At 32.5% G+C, this 19,755-nt stretch overlaps 1 non-coding gene across 1 annotated transcript; it reads right to left on the reverse strand.

Annotated features, from left to right (window-relative positions):
- Positions 1-18,794: 18,794 nt before the first annotated feature.
- On the reverse strand, positions 18,795-18,990 carry LOC127805347 (U2 spliceosomal RNA). The gene has a single exon (XR_008024084.1). It is a non-coding gene; the product is annotated as a U2 spliceosomal RNA (small nuclear RNA).
- Between the last annotated feature and the right edge of the window lie 765 nt (positions 18,991-19,755).

Genomic DNA, 19,755 nt, shown 5'->3' on the forward strand with positions numbered 1-19,755 from the left:
TTTTTTAAATTTGCCCGAGGGAGGTCAAAATGGTAATTTTTCAAAATTTTCAAAGGAGAAATGAAGAGTACTAATCTTGAGGGTCTTAGTGGTGGTGTTGGAAAGATCAGGGGCTTGAGGATAAAGGCCAAAATACAAAAGAAAGTTTTTAAGGGGCTAAAGTGTAATTTTTGAAAATCTGCCAAAGCATGGCAGATCTGGCCGCCGATTTGGCCGGAAAATAGGGAGATTTGGGCAGAAAATCTCGGCAGTGCATGGCCTAGGCTAGTCTAGGAAGCATGTGGGGAAAGGTTTGGCCAGAAATTGGCCACGTGGGGTCGGATTTGGCCTATAAATAGCCAAGGGTTTCGGCTAATTTTGAAGCACCAAATAGCTCGGGTTTGAGGGCCAATCAAGGGAAGCCAATAAGGGGCTTTTGATCCTTGAGGCAAGAGGAGCATTTCTGAAGAATTTGGTGAATTTTCGAGGCGATTTGAAGGGGTTTCGAAGGCTGATCGGAGAAGGGAGGCGGACCGCCGCGCCGCGCCTGTAAGTGCCCGATCGGAGGCTTTTCCGGTGGCCTTTTGGCCTGAAACCAGTGGGGTTAGGATTGACTCCTTGTGGGCTTTCAGGGGGTACTAGTTTCGGGGGCATCGGAGCAACCGCCGGCAACCAGCTCGCCGGAGAAGACAATGTGCGTGGAGTGCATGCGCTGTCCTTACTCGCAGCAACGCGCCTAGGCGCGTGGGGGTGGTGCGTGCCACATAGGTAATTTTTGATTTTTTCCAAAATTCCTTTAAAATTATTTTATGAATAATTATGTAAAAATATTTGAGAAAATAGTTGTGTAGATATTTATTTTGGATTATTAGAGAAGAAAAATGGGAGAAAAATAGGAAAATGTGAGAAAATTAAGGAAAATTTATAATTGTTGGATAAATATGATGATTAGGGTGCCTTGAGGGTTGAGGCGAAGTGACTCGTGCGAAGTTCGAAGAGGGAACGCAAATCGAGGCAAGCACGCAAATTGAGGTGTGCCGCGCTTGTCAAGAGGAATTTGAAATTTCGCCAAAGATGAGTGGTTCTACCCGAAAATACTTATAGTAGCATGTGAATGGCTTACTGTGAGTGTTCATCCCTATGGCTTGGTTTATTGTGATGGTCTGCCCAAACGGTTATTTACACATGCATTGAATTTCGTACGATTGCATACATCGAACTGTTGATTTTAAGTTATGCATGTTATGATTTTTCGGCATTAGCATGTTGCGTTGTCCATGTGGGACGTGGGTTGTTAACCTGTGACGTAGCTCTCGAGTGTCAGCACTCGGAATGCGTGCCAAGGGTTAATGCTATGTGACCCACTTGGGACGGGGCTGAGACGGACTTCACCCTACGGTACTCAAGTGGCGGGGCTGCGAGTGGACACCACCCCGGTTGTTGGCTCAAGTGGCGGGGCTGAGAGTGGACACCACCCTAGGTTCCTTTGAGCAATAGCATTAAGGCTGAGGTGTCGTTGATTCCGGGGATAGTGCTGATGTGACACTCTTGGGGCTAGGGTTGTGTTAGGTTTTGGAATGCTTTTGAGTTGGATCGTAAAGCCTAACAATGACAATGGGGTGATTCCTGGGTTCATGTGTCGAGGTTGTCCCTCTTAAGTAGGATTGGTTTGCCAATGGGTCGGTGTGGTTGTGTCGCCTTTAGAGAGATTCCATTTTCCCTGGTTAGGGCTAAGTGCTATATGGGATTCTCTTAGGCTGGGGCATGTCGGGATTCATCGGTTTTATATATGATTTTACATATCTGCATGAAAATATTTTTGAACTCTCACTTAGATGATTCAGCATCTAATCTGGACTATGTCCCTAGAATATTCAACGTTCCAGGTGAATGCAGTGGCGTCAAAGGAAAGAATATCATCGAGATGTAGCTGCTATGTTTAGTTTTCATAGGTTTTGTCTATGAATACAATGTTCGGAGGTTATGTAATATTTTGATATTTTCATGTGAAACATCGATTCGGTTATTATCTGTAAAAGGAAATTGTCAGTTATATATCATTGAGGTTTCGATCTTGCTTCTACTGATGTGATTGATATTACTTGTCTTAGTCTATTAATTAATAAATTTTGATATGCTAAGAAGGTATGATCGAGATTGTCGGGAAATGATTATGACAAGGGTATGAATATCGAGGGGCTTATGTTGTGTATATGATAAAAATATATATATATATATTCCCGAAATCTCGAGGTAATGCACGTTGTGGGAAAACAGGGCGTTACACAAATATACCTACAAAAATAATTATCCACAAGCTTTTGGTTCCCAAACCATTTTGGGTCCACCATTGTTAATATTGAAAGTTCTCTTTGGAGCCCATACTTAAATTTAGTAGGATAGTTTCTTATAAAACATTTGTTTATGAAATTGATTTACAATACTCATGCATATTAAACTTTTTAAGAAGGCCTTTCATATTCTTTTTTTTTTACTAATGAAAATATCCTCATTATTTTGCCTAATTTGCAAAATATTTTAACTCACTCATCATATTCATTTCAAATTCACTCTGCTTAAGTTTGACAAAATTATCAGAAAGATTTTGTTTTGAGTCTTCAAAAATAATGTCATCAACAAGTAAAATATCCTTATTGTGATTTTTAATAAAAGAATTGTATATGCATTTCTTCTTTTGAAACATTTTTCTAATGAGAGAGAACTTTCTCATACCAAGCTCTAGAAGCTTGTTTTAAATCATAAAAAGCTTTGGAAATCTCAAAAACATCATATAGGGATTTTTCAAAACTAGGAGGTTGCTCTACATATATTTCCTCATTTATATAACCATTCAAAAATGCACTTTTTACATTTATTTGAAGTAATTTGAAATCCTTGTACCATGCAAAAGATATGAGCATCCTAATAGCTTCTAACCTAGCTATAGAGGCATATGTTTCATCACAATCTATACATTCTTCTTAATTGTACCCCTTAACAACTAATCTAGCCTTATTTTCAACAACTATTCCATCTTGTTCCTAAAGACCAATTTGGTTCCTATGTTTGCTGATGATTTATTATTGTTCTCTCATGGGGATGCTGACTCTATTCGAATATTAAAAGATTGCTTGGACAGATTTGTTTTATTGACTATTCTATAATTGTATAGTAAGGGCACTAATACCTAAGAGGGGGGCTGAATGGGGCTATTTAAAAATTTAATATAAGTTTGAAAATCTTCTTGATGAAAAATGAGATTTTAATGCCTATAAGAGAGTTGTTTGGAGCTATAAACAAAACAAGAACAAAAGCAAGAATGACACAAGCGATATATAGTGGTTTGATTTAAATCAAATCTAATCCACTATCTTAGCTCATCACTAAAGATTTTTCAAGCAATCCACTATAATCCTCTTATCACACCAGATAGGCCCTCTAGCAACAAGCTAGGTATCAAAATTCTCCTACAAGCAATGTAGGTCCTCTAGCGTAACAAGATAAGAAAATACAAAATGATACAAGATAAGATAGGATCTGAGAGACAATACTCTCAGTTACAAATTCTCTCAAAAATAAAGACAAGACTTGAAAATGAATTTTACAAAATGAATGCAAACCCTTGGAGAGAAAATAAATGTAACAATGAAGCACAAACTTGAAGAACACTTGAGAGCTTGTAATAATATCACTTGATTAACTTGAATCATCCATTTGTCCTCTATTTATAGTGCTTGGCAACCTCTTTCAAGAATATAGTTGTTTATAGTCATTGGAATTTGAAAAATAGTCATTGGAAGTTGTCTATGACAGAAATGGTCGATAGTTAGCTTAAAAATTCAAACAACGATCCACAATTCTGAAGAAATGATCGACATCCTTGAGCAAGAGCTATTGATATTTAGATATCGATAGATGAAGAAAAAGGTCTACAGTTTTCCAAAAATAACAAAAACGATCGATAGATTACATTAAACGGTCAACAGTTTGCCTAAGATGATTTTCCAAAATATTACTATAGCAAGTTACTGTACTAACGGTCAAATTAAGTCATTGTAGTGATGGTCAAATGTCATTATAGAAAATTACTGTAGCAACCATCAAAGAAAAATCAATTTGAAACTTTTGTTATTCTTCAAAATTATTTTCAAAAGTATTTAATGTTCTTAATTAAATAAAAATATAATACTCCAAATGTTATCAAGAAATTTATCACAAGATTTTCGACATTAGATTGCATGATGAAATTAATTTTTATTTTAGTGCTTAATAGAACATATAAAAGTAATTTAGATCACTAAGTTAATAAACATTAATAAAATAATTTCATCATCAAAATACAATTGATTTTCATCATCGAAACCATATCAAAGACAAAATATCAATCTATCAAGAACATAAAGATGGTTCTTTTTCCTTTGACAAATATTGCTTTATTTTAATCAACGGTTTTAAAACTAATTTGTAAAAATCATTTAGGGGATTCTTTTAAATCTTAATACTTGTTTTTGCAAATCTCTATATGTATAATAATGTAATTCATTTGGTTTCATTTTAACTAAGTAGTACTTGATATTGAAATTGATTTTTGTTAAAAAATCATATAATTGAGTTAGGATATAAAACTTTGTTATTTTTCATTATCAAAATTAAATACAAGAGTAAAATATTAGTTTAACCTATGTGCTTGTAACATCCCGCATCGAGCAATAGGAATGACCTGATCAGCTTACCCTAATGGGCTTAAGCGAACTTCCCATGGGTCACCCATCTTTGAGTTATCCTAGTTCAAGCATGCTTGAATCAGAAGTTTTTATCTACATTCAGCCCCAAAAGGTATCCAGCTGGTATTGTTTCATTTCTTACTATCCTCAATATATATACTAGCTTCTCTAGAGTCATTTCATGGACCTAACCTTAGGCTCTCGGGGTATTACAGTGCTAATCCCTCAAAGAGTGATTATTTTATTTCGTGTAGGGATAAGGGTCTGAGTAAGGAGTTGTTTATTGCTTCAGGGTACAGAAGGATTTTACTTCCCATGAGATATTTGGGTGTTCCATTGTTATCGACAAAGTTGAAGTATGGTGATTGTAAGCCAATACTAGATAAGGTTTGGAGTAGAGTGTGCTCATGGCATAGTCATTCTCTATCATTTGGAGGCAGGCTTCAGCTAGCACATTTGGTTCTAACTACAATTTATTTGTATTAGGCTTCAGTTTTCCTGGTACCTAAAAGGGTGATTAAGGAACTTGAGAGAATTATCTGTAATTTCCTCTAAAATGGCACTAAAGGGGCTTATCATAAGGAAAATGTGGCATGGCGAGATGTGAGTTGTTCTAAGGAGTAAGAGGGTCTTAGGCTAAAGCCTTTGCATGTGAGAAACCAAGATCAAGTGGCAATTGATTTGGAGGTTATTGTCGGGAGATTGTGAGTCTTTGTGGGTAAAGTGGGTTCATACTTATAGGCTCAGGGATAAATATTTTTGGATTCTCTTAGTGCCTCATTCAAGCCCTTAGTATTGGCAAAAACTGTTATTGATCCATCTGGTTGTATGAGATAGGTTTGGGTGGAGGGTTGGGGATGGAAGTCAAGTTTTTTTATGGTATGATCAATGCATGGCATCTGCTTGGGGTTATGATCGATTGGTTTTCTCGCCAGTTGCCAAGGCAATTGGGTATTCCTATTTTGGATTGTGTTTCTGAAATCATTGTTAATGGTGTCTGAACTTAGTCGATGACTATTTCTTTATCTAGTTCGGAGATAATTCAGAGATGCTCGGTCCTTCTATGGTTGGGCGTCGGGATGAGTTGAGATGGCTTTCAGTTTTATGGTTGCCTTGTCTAGTACAGATGCTGAATACATAGCTCCTACAGCCACAGCTTGTCATGCAATTTGGATGAGAAGAATATTGCAAGATTTAAAGCATAGGCAAGTCCAATCAACAAGAATTTATTGTGACAACAGATCTACCATTGAAGAATCCAATTCACTAAGGAAAAAGAAAGCACATTAATGAGACTCTATTCCACTTCATAAGAGAGTTGGTTAGCAAAACTGAAGACCAATCAACTAATGTTTTGACAAAAACTTTAATTGAAGACAAGGTTCAAACGCCACAAAGTATGGTTGGAGTCATTTATCTTGCTTGAATTAAGGGGGGGGGGGGGATTGTGGGAGTTCACTAATTCAAGCCCATGAAAGTTGTTCCACTACAAAAAAAAATTGATTTTTAGCGGCGATTTTTAAAATCGCTGCAAAAAATGGAATTTTGCGGCGGTTTGTAAACGGCCGCAAAATACTATTTTAGCAGCATTATTTTAACATTTTGTGGCGGTTTTTAAAAATCATCACAAAATTCATTAAAACATTCAATTTTACGGTAGTTTTCAAAAAATTGTCGTTAATTTTAGAAAATAATTAAAAAATTAAATTAAATTCAGTAGTGATTTTTGAGAAACCGCTGCTAAATTAAAAAATAATTAAATAAATCAAAATTAAAATTAAAATACATTTGCTACGATTTTTCAAAACCGTCGCTAAATTTAAAAAATAATTAAATAATTTAAAATTAAAACTAAATTAACATTTGCGGCGATGTTTAAAAACCGCCACAAAATTAATTAAAAAATTTAATTTAGCAGCAGTTTTTAAAAATCGTCGCTAAATTAAAAAATAATTAAATAATTTACAATTAAAATTCAATTAACATTTGCGGTGGTTTTTGAATACCGCCGCAAAATTCATTAAAAATTTTAATTTAGCGGCGGTTTTTAACTGCCGCTAAATTTAAAAATAATTAAATAATTCAAAATTAGAATTAAATTGAATTAAATTAATAAAAATAAATATAAAATCTTAAAAGAAAATTGAAAATTTAATTTAAATTAATTGCAAAATCTTTATATATATAAAAGTAGGATAGTCTTGAAAGAAGAAATTTCCCCCAAAAACTTGCATTAATGATTTGTAATTAATAATTATTGTATTAATAATTTACAATTTGTAATTCGCATTAATAATTTAAAATTTTCAATTGGTTTGAAATATAAGTAGTCATAAAATTTTCTCACAAAACTTGCATTAATGATTTGCATTTAGTACTTATTGCATTAATAATTTACATTTTGTAATTTGCATCTTTATATATATAAAAGTAGGATAGTCTTGAAAAAAGAAATTTCCTCCCAAAACTTGCATTAATGATTTGTAATTAATAATTATTGTATTAATAATTTACATTTTGTAATTCGCATTAATAATTTAAAATTTTCAATTGCTTTGAAATAATAAGTAGTAATAAAATTTTCCTCCAAAACTTGCTTTAATGATTTGCATTTAGTACTTATTGCATTAATAATTTATATTTTGTAATTTGCATCTTTATATATATAAAAGTAGGATAGTCTTGAAAAAAGAAATCTCCTCCCAAAACTTGCATTAATGATTTATAATTAATACTTATTGTATTAATAATTTACATTTTGTAATTCGCATTAATAATTTAAAATTTTCAATTGCTTTGAAATAATAAGTAGTAATAAAATTTTTCCCAAAAACTTGCATTAATGATTTGCATTTAGTACCTATTTCATTAATAATTTACATTTTGTAATTTGCATCTTTATATATATAAAAGTAGGATAGTCTTGAAAAAAGAAATTTCCTCCCAAAACTTGCATTAATTAATGATTTGCAATTAATACTTATTATATTAATAATTTACATTTTGTAATTCGCATTAATAATTTAAAATTTTCAATTGCTTTGAAATAATAAGTAGTAATAAAATTTTCCCCCAAAACTTGCGTTAATGATTTGCATTTAGTACTTATTGCATTAATAATTTACATTTTGTAATTTACATCTTTATGTATATATAAGTAGGATAGTGTTGAAAAAAGAAATTTCCCCCCAAAACTTACATTAATGATTTGTAATTAATACTTATTGTATTAATAATTTACATTTTGTAATTCGCATTAATAATTTAAAATTTTCAATTTCTTTGAAATAATAAGTAGTAATAAATTTTTTCCCCAAAACTTGCATTAATGATTTGCATTTAGTGCTTATTTCATTAATAATTTATATTTTGTAATTTGCATCTTTATATATATATAAGTATGATAGTCTTGAAAAAAGAAATTTCCTCCCAAAACTTGCATTAATTAATTATTTACAATTAATACTTATTTTATTAATAACTTACATTTTGTAATTTGCATTAATAATTTAAAATTTTCAATTGCTTTGAAATAATAAGTAGTAATAAAATTTTTTCCCCAAAACTTGCATTAATGATTTGCATTTAGTACTTATTGCATTAATAATTTACATTTTGTAATTTACATCTTTATATATATAAAAGTAAGATAGTATTGAAAAAAGAAATTTTCCTCCAAAACTTGCATTAATGATTTACAATTAATACTTATTGCATTAATAATTTACATTTTATAATTTGCATTAATAATATAAATCATTCAATTGCTTTGAAATAATAAGTAGTAATAAAATTTTCCCCCAAAACTTGCATTAATGATTTGCGTTTAATACTTATTGCATTAATAATTTACATTTTGTGATTTGCATTAATAATTTAAATCTTTCAATTGTTTTGAAATAATATGTACTAATTATTGTAAAATTAATAATAAATTTTAAATATACCAATTTTTCAATGCTAATTGTTTTGTATTAAATTTGCATGAGTTTTATGAGAAATATTAATAGACAACTTAAACTATTAATTAAGTCATAGAAAATTATCTATTTATTTAAAATATTATTTTTATATCTTTATTCTATGAATATTTATATAATATTAAAATATGATAGTCAGATAAAGTATTTTATCAAGTGTCAATCAATGGTGATTTTTTTTTCTCAAAAACTTGCATTAAATCAAAGGTAATGATTAATTAATTATTAATTAATTTAATAATTATATTATAATCTTGAAAATATGATGTCTTAACAAATTCATAAAAAATTATTTAAAGTTGTTAGATGCTAGGGTTTTTCAATGCTAATTAATATTTAAGGTATCACATTTTTAAGACTATTGAAGAAATCAAAATTAATTTTTTTTAAAATTTATTATTATTGAAAAAACTTATTCTTACTCATATTTAAGAGTTTTAATTTATATTTATAATTATAATATAATAAATAGAAAATAATGAACGTTTTTAAGTGAAAATATTTATTTATAAATAAATATAATATAATAAAAAAATTATAAGTATTTTTTCAAGTGACCTATTTAATATGTTAATTATTCTTTAATACTTTGAATGGCAGTATATTGAATTAATTATTCTTTCCAGGCGCGTTATAAACTTGGAACAATTCCAAGACAATAAATTTTTTTCTTTCAAACACTAAAACTAAATCACATCATTTCTCGAATCCGTCCCAGAATTTCCAATCATTTTTCTCGAAAGAGAATCACTATACACATCAAATGCGAAAGCAAAGATTGAAACCTAATATCTTAACATTAAACATAAATAAATTCTAATATTTTCAACATTTCTCAAAACGTTCAAAATCTAAAGTAGCAGAACTTAAATACAGGGGCAACGTTACATACATTTTATTTCTCATGCACTCTGCTAAGTGTCATTTCATGCCTCATTTATCTTCGTATCTGCTACAATCTTCACTTGGAACGTTTGAATATTCTAGGGGTAAAGCCTAAGTTAGATGATGAATCATCTAAATAAGAGTACATAAAACATATTTCTTGCATGAATGCAATGTCTTTCATCGTAGGTGTCAACTGCACCCCTCATGCTACCTACTACTTTTGCGGCCCCCTCTTTCGAAGCCGAGGTGTATGGGTGCACCCTTGGTAAAGTAGTGGTGCCAATTCATACTCCCTACGGCCTCAAATGCAAGTGAACAATGATATCAACGTGTATTTATGCATTTCATAGTCATGTCATGTATGCAGTCTACGTGATGGATACATATCAGGGTATGTCAATATGATGAAAATATTTTCGAGGAACATAAATCACTTACAACCCAACCATTTTTCATAAAACTAACTTTAATTGGGGAGTATCACTTACCTTCTCAAGCTTATCGCCCTACCTCGAAATTCGTGCATCGCCTCGATTTGCGTGCCAACCTCAAAATTTGCACAAGTCTCTTAAACTTAAACCTCAAAGCATCCTAGTTACCATAATTATTTAATTAAACATTAAAACCTATTTTTCCATAATTTCTGGCATTTTCTTTAATTTTCTCTCTATTTCTTCCTAATTTTCCTCAATAAATCCAAACTAAATATTTCTAAAATATTTTCTCAAATATTTCTCTACGAAAATTCATAAAATAATATTCTTGAATTTCTAGAATTTTCTAAGAAATTTTACTCATTTTAACTTAGCATCTCTGACTTCCTCAGTATGCGTGCCATCCCCTTGAAATGCGTGCCCAAACTATTCTTTCGCCCAAAATCTCCGGAATATTAGTGAATCACCAAATCCTATTTTTCGGGATTTTTTCGAGAATTTTTCCTATTTGTTTCTTCTTTTTCTTTCTTTTCTTTTTTCTTTCTTCTTTTTCTTTTATTTCTTCTCTTCTTCTCTACCATCTTCTTCCTCCTCCCGCCCCTGCCATGCGCCTGCAACTTCCTCTTTTCTTCTTCCTTCTTTTTCTCTTTTTCTTCTTCCTTCTCTTTTTCTTCTTCTTCTTCTTCTTCTCTTTCCTGCGCGTGGCTGCTGCCATGGGCGCATGGCCGAGCTCCACCGGCCTTCCTTCCAGCAATCGCCCTCGCCGGCCTTCGCCGACTTCCCCGGCTGTTGTGCTGCCACTGGCAGCCGTTCACGGCCGCCGTTGGCCACGGTTGCTGCTACCTCGTTGCAGCAGCTTGCGGCCATGGCCACCCAGCTTTCCTTCTCGATCTTCTTCCTCTCGGCCAAGCTTAGCCCGAGCTCTCTCTCAATCTCTACTCTCCCTTACTTTGCTTTGTTGCTTCTCATCCAACCAAAGTCACTGCCAATTTATAGGCGCTCGCGATCGTGTATATATATATATTATACATCATTAATTACATAATCCATTAAATCTTGCTGCCAATATCTTCCAATTTGCAGCCCAAAATCACGGCCATTAAAGCTTCTTAGAAGCTTCGCGAAGCCATTACATTTGCAAAACATGGGCAGCCTCACAGCACGCACAGCACGTTTATATACATATATATATAATTCTATATTATATTGTAATAATAAAAATTATATATTTAAATTCTAAAAATTCATTTCCATTTCACTTAAATAATTATCCAATTGCAACTATGGCCTTAAATATTGAATTTATTTGCATTACAATATCGAAAACGCAAAATTAATAATCCAATTATTAGTTGAAAATGACGATTTTGCCCCAGTATCCTTACCGGGTTGTTGTTTCATCCCGAAACCACTGAAGGGTTGCTCGTTACGCAAAATCGGAGCCCCCCTAGGGTTTCGTTGAGTTTTTGGGAGTCTCCTACAACGATTCAGCTTTATAGCCTAAATGGCAGCTGTATTTTAGTTGTACCGAAAATTGTCCCCGATCCGATTTCTTTCGATACCATAAATCCTATCTCAATACGCTTGTCGAGACCATATAATTTTCCTTAGACAGTTTCACTCCGACGCACTCCCTCCAGTAAATTCGGCAACTTAATTTATCGTTAAACTGATCTTTCGATATTCCAAACTTATCGAAATTTCGTGGCGGCTCATACGAACATGGGGTATTACAATTATCAATTCTGTTAAAATTATTTAAAATAATAAATTTATTTTTTTATTTTAAAATTAAACTCTGCCATATATCACACGGGTTCACCACTAGTTAATTAAAAATTTAATTTTAAAAAATAAAATAAAAATAAATTTAATTTTAATAATTTTAAAAAATATTTTTTATTTTTAATCAATTAATTTTGTTAATTTAATTCAATTAATTTATTTTTAATTTATTCCTTTACTCTTTTAAAAAATAATGAATTAATTAATATTTTTAAATTTATATTAAAAAATATAAAAAATAATTTTGGAAACTAGTGGTTGTCTTGGTATATAATTTATATATGCGGTTATGTAACAAGGGGGCTTGGTAGATCAGACGATCGTGGGCATGCATGTGCACAGTGGAGGTCGCGGGTTCGAAACTGGGGAAGGGAAGGCCACGTGGTTGCGCGGGGATAGGCGGGTCCAAGCGAGTGGGCGCAGGCGGGTGAGAGAAATTAAAATTTTTAATTTTGTTTTAATTTTAGTGGCTGTTTTAGAAATCGCCACTAAAATTAAAAATTTTAATTTTTTTTATAATCTTCACGGCGGTTGAAAAATCGCTGCTATATATTTTATAAACCGTCGCTAAATCACTAATTTTGCGGCGATTTTAAAACCACCGCAAAAAAATATGATTTGCGGCGGTTATTCTAGCGATTGGTCAAAACCGCCGCTAAATGCTCTGCGACAATTGATTTTAGGGTGGTTAAAAATCGTTGCTAAATGAAAAAAAAAACGCCGCTAAATGCCAATTTTTTTGTAGTGTTCCCCAAATATCTATTACCATATTTCCATGTTTTAGTTTGTTCCTAGTGTTCACCGATTTGGTAGATATTTATTGATAATGGATTAAGTTTGATTTCATGTCCTCCTTGTTAGATGTAAATTTTTATACAAGGACCACTTGTTAGTATTTGCTTTTATCTCAATAAGACGTATTTTATTTTAATAAGTTTGTTTTGAATATTTTTTGTTAAGTGAAAATCTGGTCGCTCTTCTCAACCAAATTGAGGGTCCATTTTATATAAAGATGTAAAATAGATAGATGGTCAACAAATTCTAGTCCCATCATCCCATGCACATGAATAATAGCCGGTTAGTTAGTTTGTTACACAAAATGTAGTTAATGCTCATGTGGTCATTAAGCGATAACTATCGAACACCTCTTGTTTCTATTATATATTCCACAACAAGAAAATAGGTTTGAACGATAGGAAAATCAATCGTTAAAAGTTGATTTTTCGTCGTTAAAACATTTTAATGATGAGAATTATTTTATCGTCGCTCGTCGTTATTGTCTCCGAGGATAAAAGTATTTAACGACAGGAATGATAAACCCGTTGTTAATTGAATTTGCGACTATATGATTTCTGTCGTTAAAAATAATTATTAGCGACCAAATTATAATCCAATAACGACAATATTTCTCGTTGTTAATAGTGTGCATAATTAACGACCGTATAATTCATTTCGTTAAAAATAATTATTAGCGATCAAATTATAACCCAATAATGACAATATTTCCCATGGTTAATAGTGTGAAAAATTAACGACCGTGAGATTCCTGTCGTTAAAAATAATTTTTTAACTACCAAAATACAAAATAATAATGACAGTATTTCATATCGTTAATAGTGTGAATAATTAGCAACTGTATGATTCTTGTCGTTAAAAAATGTTATTATCTATCAACATATAAATCAATAATGACAATATTTCTAGTCGTTAATAGTGTAAAAATGATGATTAGTCATCTATGACGATGACATCCTGTTTTGATGTGAACCACCAAACCTATATATCATTATCAATATCAAATTGGAATAAAATTCATAAAATTAAACCTATTATTCAACTAACTTCAAAATAATATATATTCAACCAAAATAAAAATCATCATTATCCATTAGCATTTATACACCAAAAGTAGTATCTATATAAGTGTTAATTGTCAACAAACTACACAAAAAAAGATGTTCAACTAAAAGCAACACTTTGACAACTATATATACTATACAAAAATGTACACCAAAACACTATAGTCAAAGAATTGATTGAAATTATAGCCATAGAACTGTTTATGTAGTCCAAAACAGAAGTTGTTTCCTTTAGAGTTTTGTTGTCTCATTGACCTACAGAAAGAAATAAAACATAAAATTAGAGTCAAAGATGTATTCATGTTTTCTTTATAAAAGATTAAAAATAGAATTAACAAAGCACAAAACATCTCCATCACAAGCTACATAACATACAACCACACTACAATGCAACAAAACACAACAAAATTTGACAAACACACTTTATAACCCAATAACAAAATTTGACAAACACAAATCATACTCCTTGTTATATGCATAAGGGTGTGATTACACAAATCAAGCTTGAGTAATTAGAATGGGCTTAAACTTTGAGAATATCAAGTTCTAAAATTCTACCTCTTTTGGGAGAATGGAACTTGTAGATATTTACATCTCTACTATCATAATCCAATGTACCAAAATTGTATCACATTATAAATTTTTCAAGAATTGGTCCACAATAAATACCATTGCATAATTAACAAAAAATAAACTATCCTAATTAACATGTGTACTTATTGGGTCCACAAGAAACTATAACTAATATTAATATTCACCAAATTGGGTCCAAAAGAAGCCATGAAGTTGGATGTAATAAAGAAATATATATTACTTGAGTATGTTGAGATGTAGAAGGCTGATCTTGACTCCTAGATTGCATGAAATCCTTAAATGCAATTTCTAGAGCTTCCACGCCGTCTTTAAGCCTCTTATTCTCTTCTTCCAATTCATTCTTCCTTGAAGTCGTGGGTTTTAGTTCTTTAGGTCTCACCCCACCATCATACAAAAGAATATGATTCTTTAATTGGGGGCCAAAACAAGTCTCAATGATTTCAAGATTAGACATTTCTGGATTTGATTGCATAATTTGAACTAATTGATCCTACAAAACATGTTCATGGTATAATTTAATACAAATTAAATATACTAGGATGAGAGAAAAATTGCACAAGAAAGTTAAAGCAAGTGTCATTAACTATTTAACTTACATATGTTTCTTGTTCTTTTAGCTCGACGACCAACTTCTCACCTTTCTTTGCAAACCACATAATTGTTAAATTGGGTTCATGACCAATTTTGCCTCCCTAAATAAAATGAAATGTTTAGTGTAACCACTATTTAATAGAAGTATTGATTTGTATAAAAGAAATTTGTTGAAAGTATATGTTATAGTACCATTTGGTGTGCAATTTCTTGCATTGGCTTGCTTCCAGTCCTATGGGCCATGCATAGGTTCTCTTTATTTTTTGAATTTCTTTCACTTTTTCCTATTTAGAGAATTTAATAACAACATAAGGTATATCAATTAGATAAAAATGCTACTTCTTAAAAAACTAGAAGTTGAATTACAAACAAAATTTGAGATTGTTTACCTTGAAGGATGAAGCTTGAAAATGGTTTTTAACAAGCCATTCCCAATATTCTTGATCTTGAATCTCCTCAGGCCTTTTTTTTTTTTTTAGAATATCTTGTACACTATTGTACGGTTTGACATATTTTCTATTTAAAGAGGACCTCCAATTATTCCACAGGGAATGTATGTGACAAAGTGCATCTTCATGGTGATCCTCCATATTATCATTTTAAACTTCTCCTACAAAGAAAAGTTTAACAAATTAGTAACCAAAATTGAAAGTATATATATCAACTAATTTTTATTTACCTTAATTGTAGCCCACGTGTGGCTCTTCTCTTGTTCTCCAATTTCCTTCCAACTGCGAACTCTAATAGGGCATATATTAAAATCATGAACAATCTATCCCAACTGTCCTAAAAAAGCCTCATGATTAGGTCCAACAGGTCGATTTTTATAAAAAGCTACTTCTAGTCGGTCATCATTTTTTAGAGCTGCAACTCTTTTGTTCTTGTTCATTCCTCGAACTCTTTTCTTTGTTTGACATAAATTTGTTTAAGTTACATATATAATTATGTAATAATAATGTGTATAAATACCCAAATTATGATAAATAAATACCATTATTTTCCACTCGGACTTTCTTTTTTCTTGGTGATTGATGTGGATGTGGTTCGACTTCATTAGGCTATGGTGCAATTTCTTCAATTAGTGGATTGTCTGGAAGACATTGGGAATCATCATTTGACTGATTTTGTCTTTCTTTCCCTATGAAATAACAAATAACAAAACTTAACTTATTAAGTTAAAAAAAATACCTTAAGAAATATAGAATCATTCAATTAAGAATAATATTAAAAACTTAAGACGAAAATAATATCAAACCAGTGCGCCCAATACGGACTGAACCATCATGACTTTGATTTTCTATTTCTTTCTCTGTGAAGCAACAAAAAATAAAAATTAAAAATTTAATAGACGTAGAATCATTCAATTAAAAAATAATTTTAAAACTTCATAAGAAACCAATTTCAAACATGTGCATCCAGTACGGACTGAATCATCATGACCATGATCTCTCATTTCTTTCCCTGTGAAGCAACAAAAAATAAAATGAAAAGACCTAATGGATTCCAAATAAATATCTTAAATGGCCTAAAATCATTTAACTAAGAAATAATAATATCTCCAAACTTGGTCCTTCAACATGTTTTGGTAACTTGAAGGGAACTGGGCGTGTTGAATTATTCTCATACACAAAGATATGAATGTTCTTTTCTTTATGACTTTCTTGAAACATTTGAAGCAAATCAACATCACATATAACCCGCATCTCATCCCCATGTTTGATGTTCATCCCAACAGTATATATATCTAGATGTTTTGAGCACGTCGATAGCATGTCCATGTAAGTATACTTGTCTGGGTCAACTTCTAATTCTAATTCTAATTCTATTTTGTGGTTCTCAAAGTAGAAAAGCAAATTGTGTAGCATCATTTTGTAAATTAGGGATTCCCTCACAAGCACTACCCCACTTAAAAGAATGAAAATGCTATTTATAGTTCATTTTTGACATTTTTTCAGTAATATATATTTATATATTTATATTAATTTAATATAAAATAACACATTTGATACAAGAGATTGAAAATCCACTTGATGAGCACAATGCAAAGGCCCTGATGAGCTCACCATTGATGAGGGCCTATGCATGTGTAGAGAAGATTTTTTGTTTTTATTGCCTTATCAGCTAAATGAGAGAGGTGGGACTGACTATTTTAATTTTTACAAAAGGTAAGGATAAAATGATTAAATATAAATCCAAATAAAGATTCTAAAATTCCACATAGTCACAATCACCTCACAACGTAATAATCTTAAATCGCGTCACATGATCATTTAAAATGTACGTAATATATTGAGTATAATTTTTGAATTAAGAGTTAATAGATTAAAATATATTATTCAAGGCTTCAAAACAATTTCTATCATGTACAATAATTTATATAATTATTTTAAAAATATAATTACTACTTTACCACCGTTTAATGACACCTTTCATAGTAACTATATGTGATGTTATATTTGCAATTACAGTAATTCATTTGGCGTTAAAATAGAAACTTCGGAAATCTCTCCCTTTTCGTCACTGTCGTCCTCCGGGCCATAGGCAGGCTCGTTGAGGTCAAGAATTTGGCCTCCAGATGGCCCCTCCAGCGCCGGCTCGTCCGCTGCCGGTAACCATGCATTCAGATCAAAGTCGCGCACATACCTATCGGCCTTCTGAACAGCGACCGCCACTTCTTGTTTTTCCATAGGGGGCTTCAACAGCCCCCTTGCGCTCTCATCCTCCCAAAATTCTTCTCTACTAAATATCGGAGTGGGAAGGAATGAAACCCTCCGCCCCTGGTTTCTGTGCCTGTGCTCATGCCCGGTCGTTGTCGAATGTTTTAGGCGGGTTGCACTTGCACATTTTGCACGTGTATCTACCTCCGCCAGCGGGCTGAGCAGGAGGAGGAGGTGCTTGGTGGTGGTGGGGTATCTCGGGCAGGCTTGCGCCAGAAGTAGCGGAGAGGTTAGTGGACGGAAGAGCCGGACCAGTTCCCCAGGCTTTTACTGACTTTCGCCACCATTAGCACCGCTTTGAACTGCGGCCGGCAATACATAGCTGCTAAACCCTCCACTAGAAATCCATGAGGCCGCCATTGCCAATGAGGACGTGACTGGCGACTGGTGACTGGTGAGTTCTCAACTTTCATCTAGTACTGGAAGGTATGGCTTTTGATAGGTTCTATATGCTTTCTTGTTATATATATATATACACACACACACGTATGCATGGAATTAGACTTTCAATATATTCTCGTGATAATCAATGATTTAGAAATATGGGTGCATTGATCATATAGTACAAGCACGTTATCTGCAATATTCTTGTCATATAATGACGTGTATCTGACATTATTAATTATGTCCATAGGTACAGCGAATATTACTGAATTAATATTACAATATTATTATCAATATTGCAATATTATTCATGATTGGAGATATTACGATATTAATGATAGTATTGATGGTTGTGAATCTTTGGTTCTTCTTTAGAAATTATAAAATACTAAATAGTGTTAATACAATAATATCTTTATCATTATTAGAAGGAATTTGTAGAGAAATGAAACCAACTTGGTAAATAACTCCTTAATTTCCCCAATACCTCGACATGTAATTGAGAATTTGCAGCTTTAACTTCAGCCATTTAGCATATATTTTTCTCAATTTTTTTTGGATCCCACAATTAATGAGCACGTGGTAATCTAAAAAAATATATATCTACATATGACCCTAAATGCTAAAAACATGAACATTGTCAAATATAAATATAGGTATTTATATTTGTAATAATTATATTGCAACATTTGTGGATTCCCCCCTACAACTATCATTAAGATCCCATTAGGAGAAATGGAAATCAATTAGGATTTAGCCGTGGTAATTTCACATTTAGTGTCAAAATACCTGGAGTCTCTTTCTTAACGAGAGTACGCATCTCAATCAGTTAAAAGAGAAAAAATTGAAACTGAATTGGGCGGGACGCGCCAGGCCGAGGCAGCAGTGCAAGGCCAGGGCGACGCGCAAGGACCCCAGTAGCAAGCCACTGTCGTAGGCCCTCCCCCTCGAAAAATTAATTTAATATCATGTGGGCCAATGGCCCACGTATCAGATATTAAACTGATAAGAACAGATACTACACTTGATCTTAGCCAAAAGGCCGAGAAAGGTATGACCTTTCCTAACCGCTGGAGTCCTTATTTATGCCTGGTCTTAGCTCCCCTTTTACATTGTTCATCCGATGCGGGATGCTGCCAACGCGTCCACAGCCCACAGAACGAGAAAACTATATATTAGATCACATGTCTGATTAATTTTGGCACAAATTGGAGAGGTGTGAATTATTTAGTGGCAGTTTATTATATTTTCCTAATGGATAATTGTTGGGAGGAGCCGAAAGCTCAACCCTAATCAACCCCTTTTAAACTCAAATAGAAGCGACCAATTTCATACACAAAAGAATTGACAAAACATAAACAAGCATAAAACAAATTAACAATATCAACACAAGAGATTTACCGTGGTTCACCCGTTAAAGATGGTTACATCCACGTTGAGCTCCGACAAAGGGAGGTCACTGCACTATAGAGATAAAAATTTTACAGCCAATGATTACAGAACTAAAAACAACTCTCTAATCTCACTGTATAGAAAATAATCCCTCAGAAATTAACTCCGCCCCATAACCAAAATCTAAGGTTAGAGGCTTACAACTTAGAAAATAGAATAAAAACAGAACAACGAAACAGAGAGAATGAGGATAAGAGAATGATCAGAACAAACCCTAAATGCAGCGGATAATCAGAGGCCGTCTCTTACTTGATCCCGAGGAGACTGTAGCTGATATAAAGGAGACTCAAGTGGTGGAGATCGAGTCGTATAAAGGAAAGTGCAGAGCATCGAGGATCGGGAGAGAGGCAAGCTAAAAGACAAGGATT

The sequence above is a fragment of the Diospyros lotus genome, chromosome 6 (genome assembly GCF_014633365.1).
Source record: "Diospyros lotus cultivar Yz01 chromosome 6, ASM1463336v1, whole genome shotgun sequence".
Classification (NCBI taxonomy): domain Eukaryota; kingdom Viridiplantae; phylum Streptophyta; class Magnoliopsida; order Ericales; family Ebenaceae; genus Diospyros; species Diospyros lotus.